At 45.5% G+C, this 17,343-nt stretch overlaps 1 protein-coding gene across 2 annotated transcripts in view; it reads right to left on the reverse strand.

Annotated features, from left to right (window-relative positions):
- LOC122791001 (hamartin-like) overlaps positions 1-17,343 on the reverse strand; it is a 1,885,581-nt gene that overhangs the window by 857,363 nt on the left and 1,010,875 nt on the right. The gene's annotated exons all lie outside the window — the stretch shown is intronic.

A 17,343-nucleotide genomic window follows, 5' to 3' on the forward strand; every position in this document is an offset into this window, starting at 1 on the left:
GGGTTATCTGCCTGCAAGTAGCCCTCAGTTGGCCCGAATACCAGAGACTTAGTATTTCTGCATCGGTTGCTGTCGCTCCAGGACTGACATCAGGTTGTCAGGGTTATAAAAACAGGCAGCTGACGCCATTACATCAGTTTTTCTTGCCCCAAATGTCAGGAGCCCCCCAATAGGGAGCTAAGCTATGGTGGAGGAAAACACCACCAGTAAAAAGTAAATACCAATACACCTGAAAGGGGGGAGTAAAAAGGCATAGAGAGATTAGAGAGAGAGAAAAAAACGGGGTTGGAGGGAGGGAAACCAGGACTGCAACAGTGAATACACTCGAACATCTACATTTATGGTAAGTGTACACAACTGTACTACATTCTTCGTGTTTCACTGTTGCAGTCATCACACTTGGGTGGATTCCCAAATCTGAAGAAGGGTGGAGGCAGTCAAGAAGTGTTAGGGCTGGCTAGTATGCCTTGCAGGACTGTAGTTGCAAAACCTGCCCTGGATTTGGAGAAGATAGGCAGGTGGTAATGCTTGGTGAAGGTGTGTACAGAACTCCAGGTAGAAGCTTCCAGGATGTACCTGGTAGGGACTCCCCTGAGGAATGCTGTAGAGGTAGATGTTGCCCTAGTGGAATGTGTTCTGACCCCCTGAGGGGTTGGTTTCCCATGGTGCTTGTAGCAGAAATGGATGCAGAGTGCTATCCATTTGGAAATGGTTTGTTTTGAAATGGCCTTGCTCTCTGCCCCTGTTGTAACTGGTTAGATTTTCTGAAGGGCTTAGTCCTATCAAGGTAGAATCTGAGCTGTCTGTGCACGTCCAAGGAGTGCAGGATGCTTTCCCCTTTATTCTGCGGATTAGGGGAAGAAAGTTGGCAAATGGATGGATTGGTTTAGAGCCACACTGGATACCACTTTAGGCATAAAGGAAGGGTTAGTCCTGAGGGAAACCCTGTCAGCATGGAAAATAATGAAGGGTTCCACTGCCATAAGTGCTTGAAGCTTAGACACTCTTATGGCTGAAGTGATGGCCAGAAGTAATGCTGTTTTCCAAGAGAGGAATTTTAACTCTGCTGACGCTGCAGGTTCAAAGAGAGGATGCGTGAGCTTTTCCAGTACAAAGTTAAGGTCTCAAGCAAGGGTGGGTGGGGTCTCCTTGTTGGCCTTAAGTTGTTTGCCCCTCTCAGGAACTGTTTGATAAGGGGGTGTGAGAAGAGAGGTGGCTCAGTGTTGTAATGAGCTGAAATAGCTGAGGCATGTATCTTAACGGAGGAAAAGGACAGGGCTTTGTGGAGTAGATCTGCTAAATAATCCAGTATTAGGGGCAGGGTAGTGTCCTTTTCCTTAGACTGAATCAAGGAGCAGTACCTTTTCCACTTATCAGCATAGAATTTTCTTGTACTGGGTCTTCTGGCTTCAAGAATGACGTCCAGCAACTGTTTGCTTAGGGCTGCTGGGAGAGAATTCAAGGAATAAGCCAGGCTGCAAGATTCAGTTGCGGATGCAAAATCTTTTCCTCCTGCTGAGACAGCAGGGTTGGGTTCTGGTGTAGGTGCCAGGGTGGCACCGTTGAGAGGCTGTGCAGGAGTGGGTACTAGTGCTGGCGTGGCCAGTCCGGGGCAATCAGAATTGAGAGAAGGGGCAGAGGGGGAAAGGCATAGATGTAGAGATTTACCCACTGAAAGCATAGTGCATCCACTTTCCAGGCCCTGCTGTGAGGGTTCCTGGTGCAGAATTTGCTGAGCTGGTAGTTGAAGGGGAGGCAAAGAGATCCACCTCTGGGGTCCCCCATTTCTGAAACAGAAGGTTGAAGGTGCTGGGCTCCAATTTCCACTCATGTGGGTCTAGGAGATTTCTGCATAAGTCATCTGCCAGTAAGTTTTGATTGCCTGGCAGGAATTGAGCTTGCAGATGGACTTGCATGTCCAAGGCCGTGTTCCACAGGGCCATGACTAACCTGCAGAGTGGGCAAGAGTGGGTTGCCTCCTGCTTGTTGATGTACCCCATAACTGTGGTGTCTGTTTTTAGGGTCTATATTATAAACTCGAATGCTTACCTTATCGAATCCCTAAACGTCAACCTGTCCTCATCGAACCGCATAAACACTGAGCGCCCTAAACCGCGAAATTCAAAACGAACTATCATACTTATCCCAACCCCACCGCATGCTACATACTATCTACACAAACAAACTAAATAAACCATATACATACACTAACCTAAACCCTACTTCTAACCCTACACTAAATCTTACATATACCACCATGTATGCACTTAACGTAATCCGCACCCTAACCCTAAGGTCCATAACTATCGCACACTTACCTTAAAAAGCTAAACCGAAACAAACTAAATAATCCACACACACACTTAACAAAACCCTACACTAAATCTAACATACATTACCAACCATCTATGCACTTACCTTAACCCTAAGGTCCGTAACTATCGCACACTTACCTTACGGAGCTATACTGCAGAAGGCCAACCATGATGATTCGACATTTCCGGTTTCGCTCTTCTGGACGTTCGATCTTTTCACGGTTCGATAAGGACGGGTCAACGTTTAGGGATTCGATAAGGTAAGCGTTCGACTTTACAATATAGACCCTGTTTTTATTAGAAATTGTCCTGGAAAGAGTAGGGACCTGAAAGTTGTCAGGGCATTCTGCATCGCTAGCACCTCTTTTTGGTTGATGTGCAGATGAATTTGACTTGTGCTCCAGTGGCCCTGAATGCATTTGCCATCCAAGTGTGCTCCCCAGGCATAGTCTGATGCTTCTGTGGTTAGGGACTGGGCGGCTTGGGGTTGAGTAAAGGGCAGTCCCTTGTTGTGGTTGCATGCTTCTGCCCACCACAGGAACTCTGTCCTTAGAGTATGACAAGAATGACTGTTTCCAGGTCCTGAGAATGTTGGCACCAAAGACTTTATAAGTACCACTGAAGTTTCCTCATATGCAGTCTTGCATACGGAAATAGCAGTCTACACGAGGACATGAACCCTAGGGCCTGCAGTATTTTTCTTGCAGTTTGCTGGGTTCTGGAGGCCATTTGTTTGAAGTAGGCTGTCAGACAGACTTGTTTTTCTGAAGTGAGGAAAGCCATCTGGGATTTTGTGTCCAAGCTTGCTCCCAGGAATACAATCTTTTGAATGGGTACCAGTTTTGATTTCTTTTCATTGATGGTGTACCCCAAGGAAGTGAGGAGGTTTTTCACAAATGTCAGGTGCAGCAATAGCAATTCCTGACTGTCCGCCTGAAGCAGGCAGTGGTCCAAGTACGGGTAAATTTGGATATTTCTCTGCCTGCAGTATGCGATGGGTGGAGCCAGGCATTTTGTGAATACTCTGGACGCAGTGGATAAGCCAAAGGGAAGTGCAGAGAACTGATAACGCATAGATCTGGCCCTAAAATGTAGATACTTCCTGCATGACTCCCTTATGGGGATGTGCAGATATGCTTCTTTTAAGTCTAGGGTGACTAACCAGGCATCCTTGGCTAGCATAGAAAGAAACTGTTGCAGGGTAAGCATTTTGAATTTTGGTATCACCAAGAAGGTGTTGAGAATTAAAAGATCCAGGATTGGGCACCAATAGCCCTCTTTTCTGGGTACCAGGAAGAGTCTGGAGTAGAATCCTTGACCCCTCTGTTCTACTGGAACCGGCTGAATAGCTCTGATATTGAGCAGGGAAAGAACTTGGCTTTGAGCCTCTGCCCACTGGTTTGGAGGAAGGTCTGGGAAGCCTCTTGGGGTTGGCAGTGAGTGGAAATAAAATTTGCACCCCCTGGGATACAATGCCGAGGACCCATCGGTCTTGTGTGATGGACATCCAGTTTTTTTGCATGAAGGGCAAGTTTTCCTCCTAGGGGCACAAGCAATCAGGCAGGGCTGGGGAGTGGAGTAATGAAGTCATTGTGAGTTTTTTTCCGTAAGGAGGTAGCTTACCACTCCCTGTTTTAGGGGTGGGGGCACTCCATTGCTTAGATCTCTGCATACCCTGAGACTGTAGTCTGGGTGGTCTATTTCCCCTGGTTCTGATTTGAGAAAGCCTGGAGGGGGCTGGAAAGGACCAGTGTTTGGAAGCCAAAGCCTACTGAATCTTGGGGGTTGCACTTGTAAGAATTCTTTAACAGTCTGCATAGACTTAGCTTTTTCTTCCATCTATTTAAGAACCTCTTCTGCCTTGGTGCCAAACAAACTGTCTTGTTCAAAGGAACGTCTAGTAACTTTAATTTGACATGGTCTGGCAAGGTCTGCTCCTTGAGCCAAGCATGTCTTCTCAGTACAGAGCCAGTGACTGCTGCCCTGCAAGATGCTTCTAGGGCGTCGAAGCCACACTGCAAAGTATGCTTACTGACTTGGCTTGCAGAGTGCAGCATAAGCTCCTGCAATTCTTTATTTTCTGCACAGTCTATAAAGGTAGCCACCTTTTGTTTAATAAGTTCCAAAATAGGTTGCTGGTACTTCATTATGTGAAACTGACAATTTAATGCCCTAATAGCAAGAGTTGCAGAGGCATATACCTTCTTACCCCATCTATCCAAAGCTCTGGAATCCCTGTCCGAAGGGGTGGGATTCTTGGCTGCAGTTGCCTTGATAACTTTAGGCCCCTGGGAAATGATCTCTGGGTCAGCAGTAGGATTCTTGAAAAGAAATTTGTGAGTGTCAGGTACTCTGTAGTACCTGTCTGGTTTCCTAGGGGCAGGAGGTAAAGTATCAGGAGTAAGATTGGACTCCATAAAAACATCATCAACAACATCCAGGACAGGGGGTATTGCTAAAGGCCTGTGCTGAGGCAAATCTAGGAATTCTCGTAGTCTCTTTTTGGACTGAAGATAGTCTTGGCATTCCCAGTGGAAATGCTCTCAAAGTATGCAAGGTTTCACCAAAAGTAAAATCCTCTGGAGGGGAGGCAGAGGGAATGGATTACTTTGCATCTGAATCCTCATACGCAGATAAGGGCCTGTCTTCATAATCAGAAACCTCAGTCATCGGACTCCTGGTCTGTAGAAGCTGCCGGGGACTGGTCTCTTTTCCTCTTAGCAGGGGAAGGCTGACTTCCCCTAATCAGCGTAATAAGGTCTTCTGGCATTCTAAGCATTTGTAGTTGTTGCATGGGAACAGGTGCATGCGCTTTGGTCGGTTTTCTAGGTGTAGCACGTACTCTTGGCCTAAGAAACTCTGTAGGTTTAGATAAAAAAAAGAAGTCATCGGTTTGAGTCAAACAACGGTTGAGCGAAGAAAGTACAGTTGTGTACACTTACCATAAATGTCGATGTTTGAGTGTATTCATTGTTGGAGTCATCCCATTTGGGTAATCTGCTGGCAGGTTGCCCTCAGTCGGCCTGAATAACAAAGTCTTGGGTCCTGTGTCAGTTGCGGTCTCCTCATCCATGACGTCAGGTCGTCAGGGGTATAAAACATGCAGCCGACACCATTCTATTCATTTTTTTTGCCCCAGATGTCAGGTGCCCCCCAAATGGGGAGCAAAAAAAAAAAAAAAAAAAATCTATATAAAAAACAGAAATATATATGTAAATGCACTTATAACAACATACACTTTACCTTCATCTAAAAGCAAATACACCCCAAAAGCTTTTAGAATATAGTGAAGGAAAGAGAAGTTATAGAAAAAGGGAATGGCGGGTGGGTAACCTGGACTGCAACATTGAATACACTCGAACATCTACATTTATGGTAAGTGTACACAACTGTACTATGTTCTTTGTGTTTCACTGTTGCAGTCATTACATTTGGGTAGAATCCCAAAGCCATGGATGGGAGGATGGAACTAGATAGCATTAGGAGCGGCTATAAGGCCTTGCAGAACTGCAGTGGCAAAGCCTGCCCTGGAGTTTGAGAAGAGAGGCAAATGATAATGCTTTGTGAAGGTATGAACCGAACTCCAAGTAGCAGCTTCTAGAATGTCTTTGGTTGGAACTCCTCTGAGAAAAGCTGCTGAGGTAGAGGCAGCCCTGGTGGAATGTGACCTGATCCCCTTGGGCACTGGTTTACCATGGTGCTAGTAGCAGAAACAAATGCAGTGGCTTATCCACTTAGAAATAGTCTGCTTTGATATAGCCTTCCCCTCTGATCCTACAGCAAATGCCACTAGTAGTTGCTGAGACTTTCTTAGAGATTTGGTCCTGTTTAAGTAGAATCTCAGTTGTCTGTGTACATCCAATGAATGCAGAATCTGCTCCTCCTTGTTATGCAGGTTTGGGTAAAAAGTTGGCAGGTGAATTATTTGGTTAAGAGCCACACTGGATACCACCTTAGGCATAAAAGAAGGATTGGTCCTGAGGGACACCCTGTACGGGTAAAATGTAATAAAAGGCTCCACAGCCATGAGAGCCTGTAGTTCTGAAACCCTTCTTGCTGAAGTGATTGCCAATAGGAAAGCTGTTTTCCAAGATACAAATTTTATACCTGCAGTAGCTGCTGGTTCAAAAGGAGGCAGGGTGAGTTTTTCCAGCACAAAATTGAGGTCCCATGCAGGAGTTGGTTATCTTTTGGGAGGCCTTAAATATTTGGCCCTTCTTAGATACTGTTTAAGCAGAGGATGAGAAAAGAGGGGAGGCTCCATGTTGTAATGGGCCAAGATGGCAGAGACATGGATTTTTATTGAAGAAAAAGATAGGCCCTTGTCAAGCATCTCAGTCAAATATTGTAAAATCTGATGGATATTTGGCTTTGCTGTGTCCGTTCCTTGTGCTTGGTTCCAAGCACAGAATCTCTTCCATTTACCAGCATAAGATTTTCTAGTACTAGACCTTCTGGCTTCCAAAATGACATCCATCACAGATTTACTGAGAGGTGTTGTTTGAATAACTAAATGATCAGCCATGCTGCAAGGTTCAGAGTTTGGAGCTGTGTGTGCAGAATTTGATTGTTCTGTTGAGACAGTAGATGAGGTATTTGAGGCAAGTACCAAGGAGGGAGTTGAGACATATTCCTTAGAATTGGGTACCAGTGCTGGCGAGGCCAGTCAGGAGCAATTAGGAACATTTTTGGTTTTTCCTCTCTGACCTTTAGTAAGACCTTGGAGAGAAGAGGCAGAGGGGGAAAGGCATAGACTGATAGGTTTTTCCAGCTGAAGAATAGTGCATCCACTTTCCATGCTTGTCTGTGATAAGTCCTTGTGCAGAATTTGTCCAGTTGATAGTTTTGGGGAGAGGCAAATAGATCTATGTCTGGGCTCCCCCATTTCTGTGTTGCCATGCTGAAAATTTGTGGATCCAGTTTCCACTTGTGCGGGTCCATAAGATTTCTGCTTAGGTCGTCTGCCAGAGTATTTTGTTTTCCTGGCAGGAATTGAGTTTGAAGATGTATTTGGTAAGTCAAAGCTGTGTTCCACAATGCCTTGGCTAGTCTGCAAAGGGGGGTAGGAATGTGTACCCCCCCCCCTGCTTGTTTATGTACCACATAACCGTGGTGTTGTCCATCTTTATCAGTAGTTGTCCTGGATGAAGTAAAGTCCTTGAAGGCTGTCAGAGCATTCTGAACAGCTAGCATCTCTTTCTGGTTAATATGCAGATGCATTTGTTTGGGCTCCATTTGCCCTAAATGCATCTCCCCGCCAGGTGGGCCCCCCAAGCATAGTTTGATGCGTCTGTAGTTAGGGTTTTGGGTGGCAGGGGGTAGAGTGAATGACAGTCCCTTGTTTTGGTGACATGTCTCTGCCCACCAAAGAAACTCCTGTTGTAGGCAGGGAATGAGAGAAATCACTGTTTCCAGATTGTGACAATGTTGACTCCATAAACTTTTTAGGTACTATTGAAGTTTCCTCATATGCAGTCTTGCATATGGAATTAGTAAAATGCAGGATGCCATGAACCCCAAAGCCTGCAGAATTTGTCTTGCAGATAACTGCGTTTTTTTTGCCATCTGTTTCAAGTATGTTGTCAGTTGCCTTTGTTTGTCTGGCGTAAGATAAGCCATCTGGGCAGTTGTATTCAAGCTTGCACCCAGGAATGTAATTGTTTGAGAGGGTACCAGATGGGATTTCTTTTTGTTTATTGTGTACCCTAAGCATGTTAGAAGTCTTTTTACAAACGCCAGATGTTGAAGAAGAGTGTCCTTGTCCTCTGCATGATTTGTCTGCAGAATGCAATTACTGGTGCCAGGCACTTTGTAAAGACCCTGGGCGCAGTAGATAAGCCAAAGGGCGGTGCATAGAATTGGTAATGCCTGCCTTGAAGCGGAGGTATCTTCTGCACGATTCCCTTATTGGGGTATGCAGGTATGCCTCTAAGTATAGAGTCACTAACCAAGCATTCCTGCCCAGCATAGGCAGTAGCTGTTGTAAAGTCAGCATTTTGAATTTTGGAATGTCCAGGAACGTGTTCAAAATCGATAAGTCCAGTACTGGATGCCAGGCATGGTCTTTTCTGGGCACCAGGAAAAGTCTTGAATAAAAACCTTGTCCTTTTTCCTTTTCTGGTACTGGATGAATAGCCCCCATATCCATGAGGTACATAACTTGTTTCTGAGCCTCTGCCCATTGATTTTGAGGCAGATCTGGCCATCCATTTGGAATTGGCAAAGTATGGAAATGAAATCTGTACCCCTGGGATACTATGTTTAATACCCACTTGTCCTGGGTAATTAACTGCCAGTTTTGAGCATGAAGTGCTAATCTTCCCCCCAAGGGGGCTGCCAAAAGATAAGTGCTTGGTGAAGGTACAGGGAAGTCATTGAGACTGCTTACTGTAGGGTTGTGCTTTGTTTCCTCCAGATTTGGAGGTGGAGGCACCCCATTGCTCTGACCTGTAAGAACCCTGCAATTGGTATTTAGAGCCCTTTGAGCACCTGGATTTGCCTTGAGAGGCTCGGTTGGACACAGGAAAGGACCAATTTTTAGTAGGCCAGTGCCTACTGAACCTGGGCAGCTGCACTTATACAAAATCTTTTACAGTTTGCATTGATTTAGCTTTGTCTTCCATTTTCTTTAAAACCTCTTCTGCCTTACTACCAGAGTATCATGCTGCAAAGGGACATCCAACAATTTAGCTTTAACATGATCAGGCAGATTTTGCTCTTTGAGCCAGGCATGCCTTCTAATCACAGATCCAGTAACTGCGGCACTGCAAAAGGCCTCCAAGGAATCAAAACCACATTGCAAAGTATGCTTTCCAACCTGTTCTGCTGAATGCAATAATTCCTGTAATTCTTTACTTTCCACACAATCAGAAATCAACATAATTTTCTGTTTCAATAAGCCCATAACATGCTGTTGATATTTAAGCATATGAAACTGGCAGTTTAAGGCCCTAATTGCCAAGGTTGCAAACGTATAAACCTTCCCCATCTATCCAGCGCCCTGGAATCTCTATCAGTGGAGGTAGGATTTTTGGCTGTAGAGGCCTTTACACCTTTGGGACCCTGTGAGATAGTCTTAGGATCAGCAGCAGGATTTTTGAATAGAAATTTGTGGGAGTCAGGAACCCTGCAATATCTGTCTGGCTTACTAGGAGCCGGAGGGTAAGGAATCAGGAGCCATGCTTGATTCCGAAAACACATTATCAACAATGTCTAATACAGGAGGTATTGCCAAAGGCCTATGCTGAGGAAGAAGAAGGAAATCCCTAAGCCTCTTTTTTGATTCAGAGAAATCCTGACTCTCCCAATGAAAATGTTCCCTAAAAGTATGCAAGGTTTCTCCAAAAGAATAATCCTCAGGAGGAGATGCAGATGGAATGGATTTCTTCTGCATCGGAATCCTCATAGGGTGGAACAGAAAATTCCTGATCAGAAGAGGAATCAGAAGAAATGAAAAAGTACAGTTTTGTACCTACCATAAATGTAGATGTTCGAGGGCTATTACAGCTGCAGTAATCACATATGGGTTTTCAAATTCCAAAGTCTTGGTCCGGCCGGTTGTTGTACTCTTCTGACGCCAGGAAGGCTAGAGTATAAAGACACAGCCGACGCCATCTTCTTCAGTCTTTCTTGCCCCAGATGTCAGGTGCCCCCAAAAGGAAGGCAATACATAAATAAGTCTAATACACAAAAGTAAGCAAATAAAACATAGCAGGATAACCCAGTCAGCAGGTATGAATAGTTATTCAGACCCCAAGGTCTAACCAAGTGGGGAAGGAGGGTGGTACTGCAGCTGTAATAGCCCTCTAACATCTACATTTATGGTAGGTACAAAACTGTACTATGTTCATCGTGCATTACAGCTGCAGTAATCACATATGGGTAGAATCCCAAAGCTATGCATAGGGTGGTAGGTACTATACGGAACTGGGTTGAGCTAGAATGCCCTGCAAAACTGCAGTGGCAAAGCCTGCTCTTGTTCTGGAGTATAAGGGCAGATGGTAGTGTTTTGTGAAGGTATGTACAGAACTCCAAGTGGCTGCCTCCAAGATATCTTTAGTAGGCACTCCTCTGAGGAAGGCTGTGGAGGTGGCTGTGGCCCTAGTGGAGTGGGGTCTGATACCAGTAGGGACAAGCTTTCCATGATAGGAATAACAAAAGCGTATGCAGTGACCAATCCACTTGGAAATGGTCTGTTTAGTAACAGGTTTCCCTTGACCCCCACAGCATAGGAAACGAGTAGTTGATCTGATTTTCTGAAGGGTTTGGTTCTGTCCAAGTAATAACGTAGCTGCCTATGGACGTCTAAAGAGTGAAGCAACCTTTCCCCTTTGTTTTGAGGGTTAGGGTAGAAGGTAGGAAGGTGTATGGCCTGGTTTAAGGCTACCCTAGATACCACCTTAGGCATAAAGGAAGGGTTGGTACGAAGGGAAACCCTGTCCTGATGGAATATGAGGAATGGCTGCACCGCCATGAGGGCCTGTAACTCAGATACTCGAGCTGAAGTGATGGCCAGGAGAAAAGCTGTTTTCCAGGACAAATATTGTAATTCTGTTGAAGCAGCTGGTTCAAAGGGAGGTAATGTCAATGTTTCCAGTATATAGTTAAGGTCCCAAGCTGGCACTGGCTGTTTCCTTGGAGGTCTTATGTTCTTAGCCCCTCTGAGGAACTGTCGGGAGTGGGTGTGAGAATAAAGGAGGATCCATGTTGAATTCTGCAGAGATTGCTGAGGCATGTATTTTGATTGAGGAAAATGAAAGTCCATTGCTCAAAAGTTCAGCTAGGTACTGTAAAATCTGAGGTAGGTTCAATTTTCTAGGGTCCTGCCCTCATTCCAACAGCAAAACCGCTTCCATTTTGCGGAGTAAGCTTTTCTAGTAGATGGTCTTCTGGCCTCCAAAATGACATCCTGCACTTCTTTGGAGAGTAGTGTCTGATGTGATGTTAAGGAATTTTCCATGCAGCGAGACTGAGAGTTTTCAGCTGATTGTGAATGGTTTTGAAATTGTTCTGCGTCAGCAGTAGAGGTGTTAGAGGCAGGGGCCACGGAGGAGTGTGTGTTAGGCTCCTCAGGAGTGGATACCAGTGTTGTCTCGGCCAGTCCGGAGCAATCAGTATCATCCTCGGCTTGTCTGTCCTTACTTTCAAAAGTACCTTGGGCAGTAGAGGTAGTGGTGGGAATGCATAAACTGACCAAGTTGTCCATGTGAAGGAAAGAGCGTCCACTTTCCAGGCCTTTGGGTGGAAGATCCTTGAGCAAAACCTTTTTAATTGATGATTTTTGTGGGAGGCAAAAAGATCTATATCTGGCCTTCCCCACGCTTGAACAATCTCTGTAAATACGCAGGATGTAGCTTCCATTCGTGAGGGTCTTTCATATGCCTGCTCAGAGTGTCTGCCAGTGTGTTTTCCATTCCTGGCAGGTACTGTGCCTGAAGTTCTATCTGTCTTTCCAGAGCTAGGTTCCAAAGAGTCATGGTTAGTCTACACAAGGGGTATGAATGAGTCCCTCCTTGTTTGTTTATGTACCACATTACTGTGGTGTTGTCTGTTCTTATGAGTAGTTGTCCTGGATGCAGGAATTCTCTGAACGCTGAGATTGCATTTATTACTGCCAGCATTTCTTTTGATTGATGTGAAGGTGCTTTTCTTTGGGCCATCTGCCCTGAATGCACCTGTCCTTCATAATCTGAAGCGTCTGTGGTTATGACTTGTGTAGCTTGAGGCTTGCAGAATGGGAGGCCTGTGTTTACTTGGCATGCTTGGGCCCACCATATGAATTCCTTTTGAAGACAGGGGATTATTGGAATCTCCGCTTCCAAGCTGTGACTGTGTTGAGACCATAGATTTTTTAGGTACCATTGAAGTTTCCTCATGTGCAACTCATGGGATAAGAAGAATGCAAGATGCCATGAATCCCAGAGCCTGCAGGATTTTCCTTGCAGTAAGCCTGGTACTTTTTGCAAGTATTTTGAAGTAATGAGATAGTTGCCCTTGTTTTTCTTGTGTAAGGTAAGCCATCTGGGTGTTTGTGTCCAAGCTGAGGAAGGTTATTCTCTGAGAGGGTGTTAGCTTTGATTTCTCCTTGTTGATGGTGTATCCCAGAGAAAGCAGTAAGCGTGTCACATATGCCAGGTGTTTCATAAGTAAGAGTTTGCTGTCCGCTTGGATCAGGCAGTCGCTCAGATAAGGGTAAATTTGTATCCCTTGAAGTCTGCAGTATGCAATCACTGGTGCCAGGCGCTTGGTGAATACTCTGAGTAGATAAGCCAAAGGGCAATGCAGAGAATTGATAGTGGTTTGAACCTGCAAGAAATCTGAGGTATCTTCTGCAACTTTGTCTGATTGGGACATGCAGGTATGCCTCCTTGAGGTCCAATGTTACCAGCCAAAACCCCTTGCCCAGCATGGGAAGGAGTTGCTGTAATGTGAGCATCTTGAATTTTGGCACGAGAAGAAATGTGTTTAGAACGGATAAGTCCAGTATGGGTCTCCAGTCGCTTCCTTTTCTTGGCACCAGAAAAAGCCTTGAATAAAAACCTTGTGCTTGTTGGTGCGTAGGTACTTTTTGTATAGCCCTCATGTTTAGGAGCTTTGCAATTTGTAGTTGTGCCTCTACCCTTTGATTTTGTGGTAGGTTTGGCATGCCTCTCATTTTTGGAAGAGTGTGAAAATGAAATTTGTAGCCTCTGTTTATTATGTCCAGAATCCATTTGTCTGTTGTGACAATATGCCAATTGTTTGCAAATAGAGCCAGTTTCCCTCCCAAAGGTGCTGCCAGTTGAATTTTGCTTGGCATGGAAATGAGGGAGTCATTGAGTCTGCTTCCTGTACTGCTGTGCACTGTCGTCACCACCTCTTGGTGCTGGTGATTGCCATTGTCTGCCTCTATAGGACCCTTGCGTTTGTCCTCTGCCCCTTCCGCTGTATCTGCCTCTTTGGGGCTTGTCAGTGGTTGGAAAGGACCAGTTTTTTGAAGGCCAATTCCTGCTGAACCGTGGTGGCTGAACCTGTAAGAAAGCTTTGACAGTTTGCATAGATTTTGCTTTTTCTTCCATTTTACGTAATATATCCTCAGCATTAGCACCAAAAGAACATCCTTATGTAAAGGTGCATCCAGAATTTTGCTTTCACATGGTCTGGCAGATTTTGTTCCCTTAGCCATGCATGTGACTGAACTGGTCATTATAACCACATTGTAAGGTGTGCTTACCCACTTGTTCAGCACTATGCATCATATCCTGCAACTCTTTTAAATCTGGTTGTTCAGGCTGTGACATTTTGGTCTTTAATTGTGATAACAGGAATTGTTGATATTTAATCATATGAAACTGGCAGTTTAAGGCCCTCATGGCTAGGGTGGCCGAGGTATAAACCTTCTTACCCCACCTTTCTAGAGATCTGGATTCCCTTTCAGGGAGTGGATTCTTGGCCATGGAGGCCTTAATTCCTTTAGGGCCTTGAGAAATAGTCTCAGGGTCTGCATTATGGCCTTTGTAGAGGAATTGATGAGAATTAGGTACTCTGTAATACCTATCCGGCTTAACTGGTGCAGGAGGCAGAGAATCAGGATTAAGGCAGGCCTCCGAGTAGACATCATCCAATACCTCCAAAACAGGAGGAATAGCCAAAGGTCTATGCTGAGGTAACCAGAGAAATTCCTAAGCCTTTTCTTGGAGTCTGAAAAGTCTTGGCCTTCCCAGTGGAAGTGTTCTCTCAAGGAGTGTAAGGTTTCCCAAAAGAAAAATCCTCAGGGGGATACAGAAGGAATAGACTGCTCTGCATCCAATCGGGAATAAGAGTGTTCTTCAGCATCAGAATGTTCTGATAAAATGGATTCTTGGTCAGAATTAGGAGAATCCTCCTACTCTGGGTCTCTTGTCCGAGGGGCCTGGGAGCCTCTGATAAGAGTGATAAGGTCCTCAGCCATTTTAAGCATGTGCTTCTGGCCCAGGTGTTGGGCCTTGTGTAGCAGGCCTAGTATGTTGCTTGGCTGTTTTGGATGTAGTGAAGGCCTTGATAGAGAAAGATGATGAAGGCCTAAATACACCATGGGTGGATGTAGATCTATCCACATTGGTAGGCTCGACATAAGCAGGAGCTGTAGTCTGGGAAAGGGCCGGAGAACCAGCGGTCTCGACAGAGCCCGCCCCGGAGAGTGTCGTCGGTAGTCAGGGACTGCAAAGGCGTCTCACTGAGAACCGACCACGTGGAGCCTGTTTTTAGACATAGCGTAGTCGGAGTATCCAACCCGGCGCTGATAGTGGTCTGGGCCCAAACAGGGTATGCAAAAGGAATGGAAATCAATACAATTATTAACTTTCTGATTTCTGAGGCAGAAAAAATTTTGAAGACTTGGTTCCAAACAAAAAGAGGACCGAGACTTTGGAATTTGAAAACCCATATGTGATTACTGCAGCTGTAATGCACGATGAACATCCTGATCTGAAGAATCATAATCAGTGTCTTGCATAGGCCTCTTAGCTGGGGGGGGGGGGGGGGGGTTGGGAACCCCTGATCAAGGTAATTAAGTCCTCAGCCATTTTGATCATCTGTTTTTTAGGCATAGGGGCCAGGGTATGTGGCTCATGCGTTGGTTTTTTAGACATAGAAGATGTTTTAGATCTTGTTTTTGAGGCTGGCGTCGGTTTTATATAAAAATGTTGAGGCCTGAAAATACTCTCAGAAGCCGGTTCCTGCTCAGTGGCTCTGGACCCATCCAAGGGAGAGACATCCGTGGGTTCAATACTCTAAGAATCTCGTGGCATACCGAACTCCGCATGGGTCTCAGTAGAGGCCTGCGACTCAAAAGTAGCGGGTATCAGGGGCTGCGAAAGCGCCTCACTGAGTACCGGCGAACCGGCGACTGGCTTAGGAGAAGTTTTGTCTTCGGTTTTGGACCTCGACGGTCTGTCTCTGTCTTTTTCTTTGCGTTTTTTGTGAACTCCGGTAGTCGGATTGCTAACTGACGACATTTCATGGTAATTAAATCTGGATCCAAAATATTTAGAAGCAAAAATATACCGACGTTTAATAGTGCGTTCGTTAAATCTAGCACAAAACCGACAGCAAGGCACGTTATGATCTGGGCCTAGGCAAGGAATACATACAAATGAAAATCCTTATGAGGTATTTGCTTCCCACAAGAAATGCAATTGTTAACTTTTACTGACATCGGTAAGGAGCAAGAAAAGGTTTCCCCAATGGGGTACTTAGCTTTAGTTGAAGATTTCGGTTCTGAAACTCGAATGCGAAAATTTCAGGAGTCGGCCGACCGGCACTTGCGAACTGCTTCTGCTTCGGGCACCAAGCGGCAAGAAAGACTGAATAAAATGGCGTCGGCTGCATGTTTTATACCCCTGACGACCTGACGTCATGGATGGGGAGACAGCAACCGACACAGGACCCAAGACTTTGTTATTCAGGCCGACTGAAGGCAACCTGCCACCAGAATACCCAAGTGTAATGATTGCAACAGTGAAACACGAAGAACATCTGCCTCAGAAGCCAGTGCCTGCACAGCAGCTCTGGACCCATCCAAGGTAGACACATCTGCAGGTTCTATAGTCAAAGAAGTCTTGTGGCATACTGGACTCTGAATGGGTCTCAGTAGAGGCCTGCAAATCCACAGAAGTAGGCATTAGGGGCTGCAAAAGCACCTCACTGAGTACTGGTGAACTGGCGACTAGCTTAACAGAAGCGTCGTCGGCAGATTTGGACCTATGCGGTGTGTCTCTGTCTTTATCCTTACACATTTTCCGGAATATAGGTAGTCGGACAGCTTACCAAAGCCATTTCAGAATACGAAGATAGAGAACGAAAGAATTTAGCGACAAAGAGAGCCTGACGATGAATGGTTCAGGCGTTGAACAAGGCACAAAACCGACAGCGAGGTACATCGTGGTCTGGGCCTAAACAGGTGATGCAGTAAGAATGAAAATCTCTGTGAGGTATTTACTTTCCACAGGCAAGACAATTGTTAACTTTTTCTGACATCGGTTAGAGCAAGAAAAAAAGATCCCCAACAGGGTAGACTTAAGGATTATTCAATTCTTAAATGAAATTCAGGTAGTAGCCGACCGGCACTTGCGAACTGCTTCTGCTTCGGGCTCCTCGGCAAGAAAGACTGATATAATGGCGTCAGCTGCCTGTTTTTATACCACTGATGACCTAACGTCAGTCCTGGAGCGACATCAACTGACGCAGAAATACTAAGTCTCTGGTATTCAGGCCGGATGAGGGCTACCTGCAGCTAGATAACCCAAGTGTGATGACTGCAACAATGAAACGCGAAGAACATCATCTTTTAAGAATAGTTTGGCTGGCAGCCTGGAAGCAAGTGGGGGCTCCATAGCCAGGCAAGCAGAAATGGCTGACAGATGTGCCTTTAAGGAGGAATAAGACAATCCTGTCTTTAGCAGTTCACACAGGTAAGAGAGAATTAGATGCAGGTCGCTGTCCAGCGGCTCTATCGTTTCTGACACCAGATAGAAAGCCTTCTCCATTTAGAGAGATAGGATGTCCTTGTGTTAGGTTTCCTGGCCTCCTGCAGGACTGAGAGCACGTCCTCGTTATATAGGTGTCTGAAGGGAATCAGAATCCTATCAGCCACACGGAGAGGTGTAGGGATCTCCACTGTGGGTGAATCTGTGTTCCCTGGTGCTGTGTGACTAGACCCACTGAGGGGGTAACTTGTGGTGATTGCCCTTGGACAGATGAAGAAGCAGGGGGTGCCAGTGTTGCCTTGGCCAAAAGGGTGTCACCACCAAGATTTGTGGTGAGTCTTGCTGAATTTTCAGTAGTACTTTGCATCAGAGGAAGGGAGGGGGGTAGGCGTACAGTTATTTCCCCTTCTAGGACATTAAGAAGGCATCAGTTTGAAGAGCCTTCGGGTCACATGTTCTGGAGCAGTAGCTCTCTAATTGCCTGTTTGTGGAGGATGTGAACAGGTCTAGCTGAGGAATACCCTACCTATGGATCAACTGTAGGAATACCTCCCTTGACAGCATCCATTCTTGACTGTCTGAGG

Source organism: Protopterus annectens, chromosome 16.part0, assembly GCF_019279795.1.
Source record: "Protopterus annectens isolate FY-2018-M chromosome 16.part0, PAN1.0, whole genome shotgun sequence".
Lineage (NCBI taxonomy): Eukaryota > Metazoa > Chordata > Ceratodontiformes > Protopteridae > Protopterus > Protopterus annectens.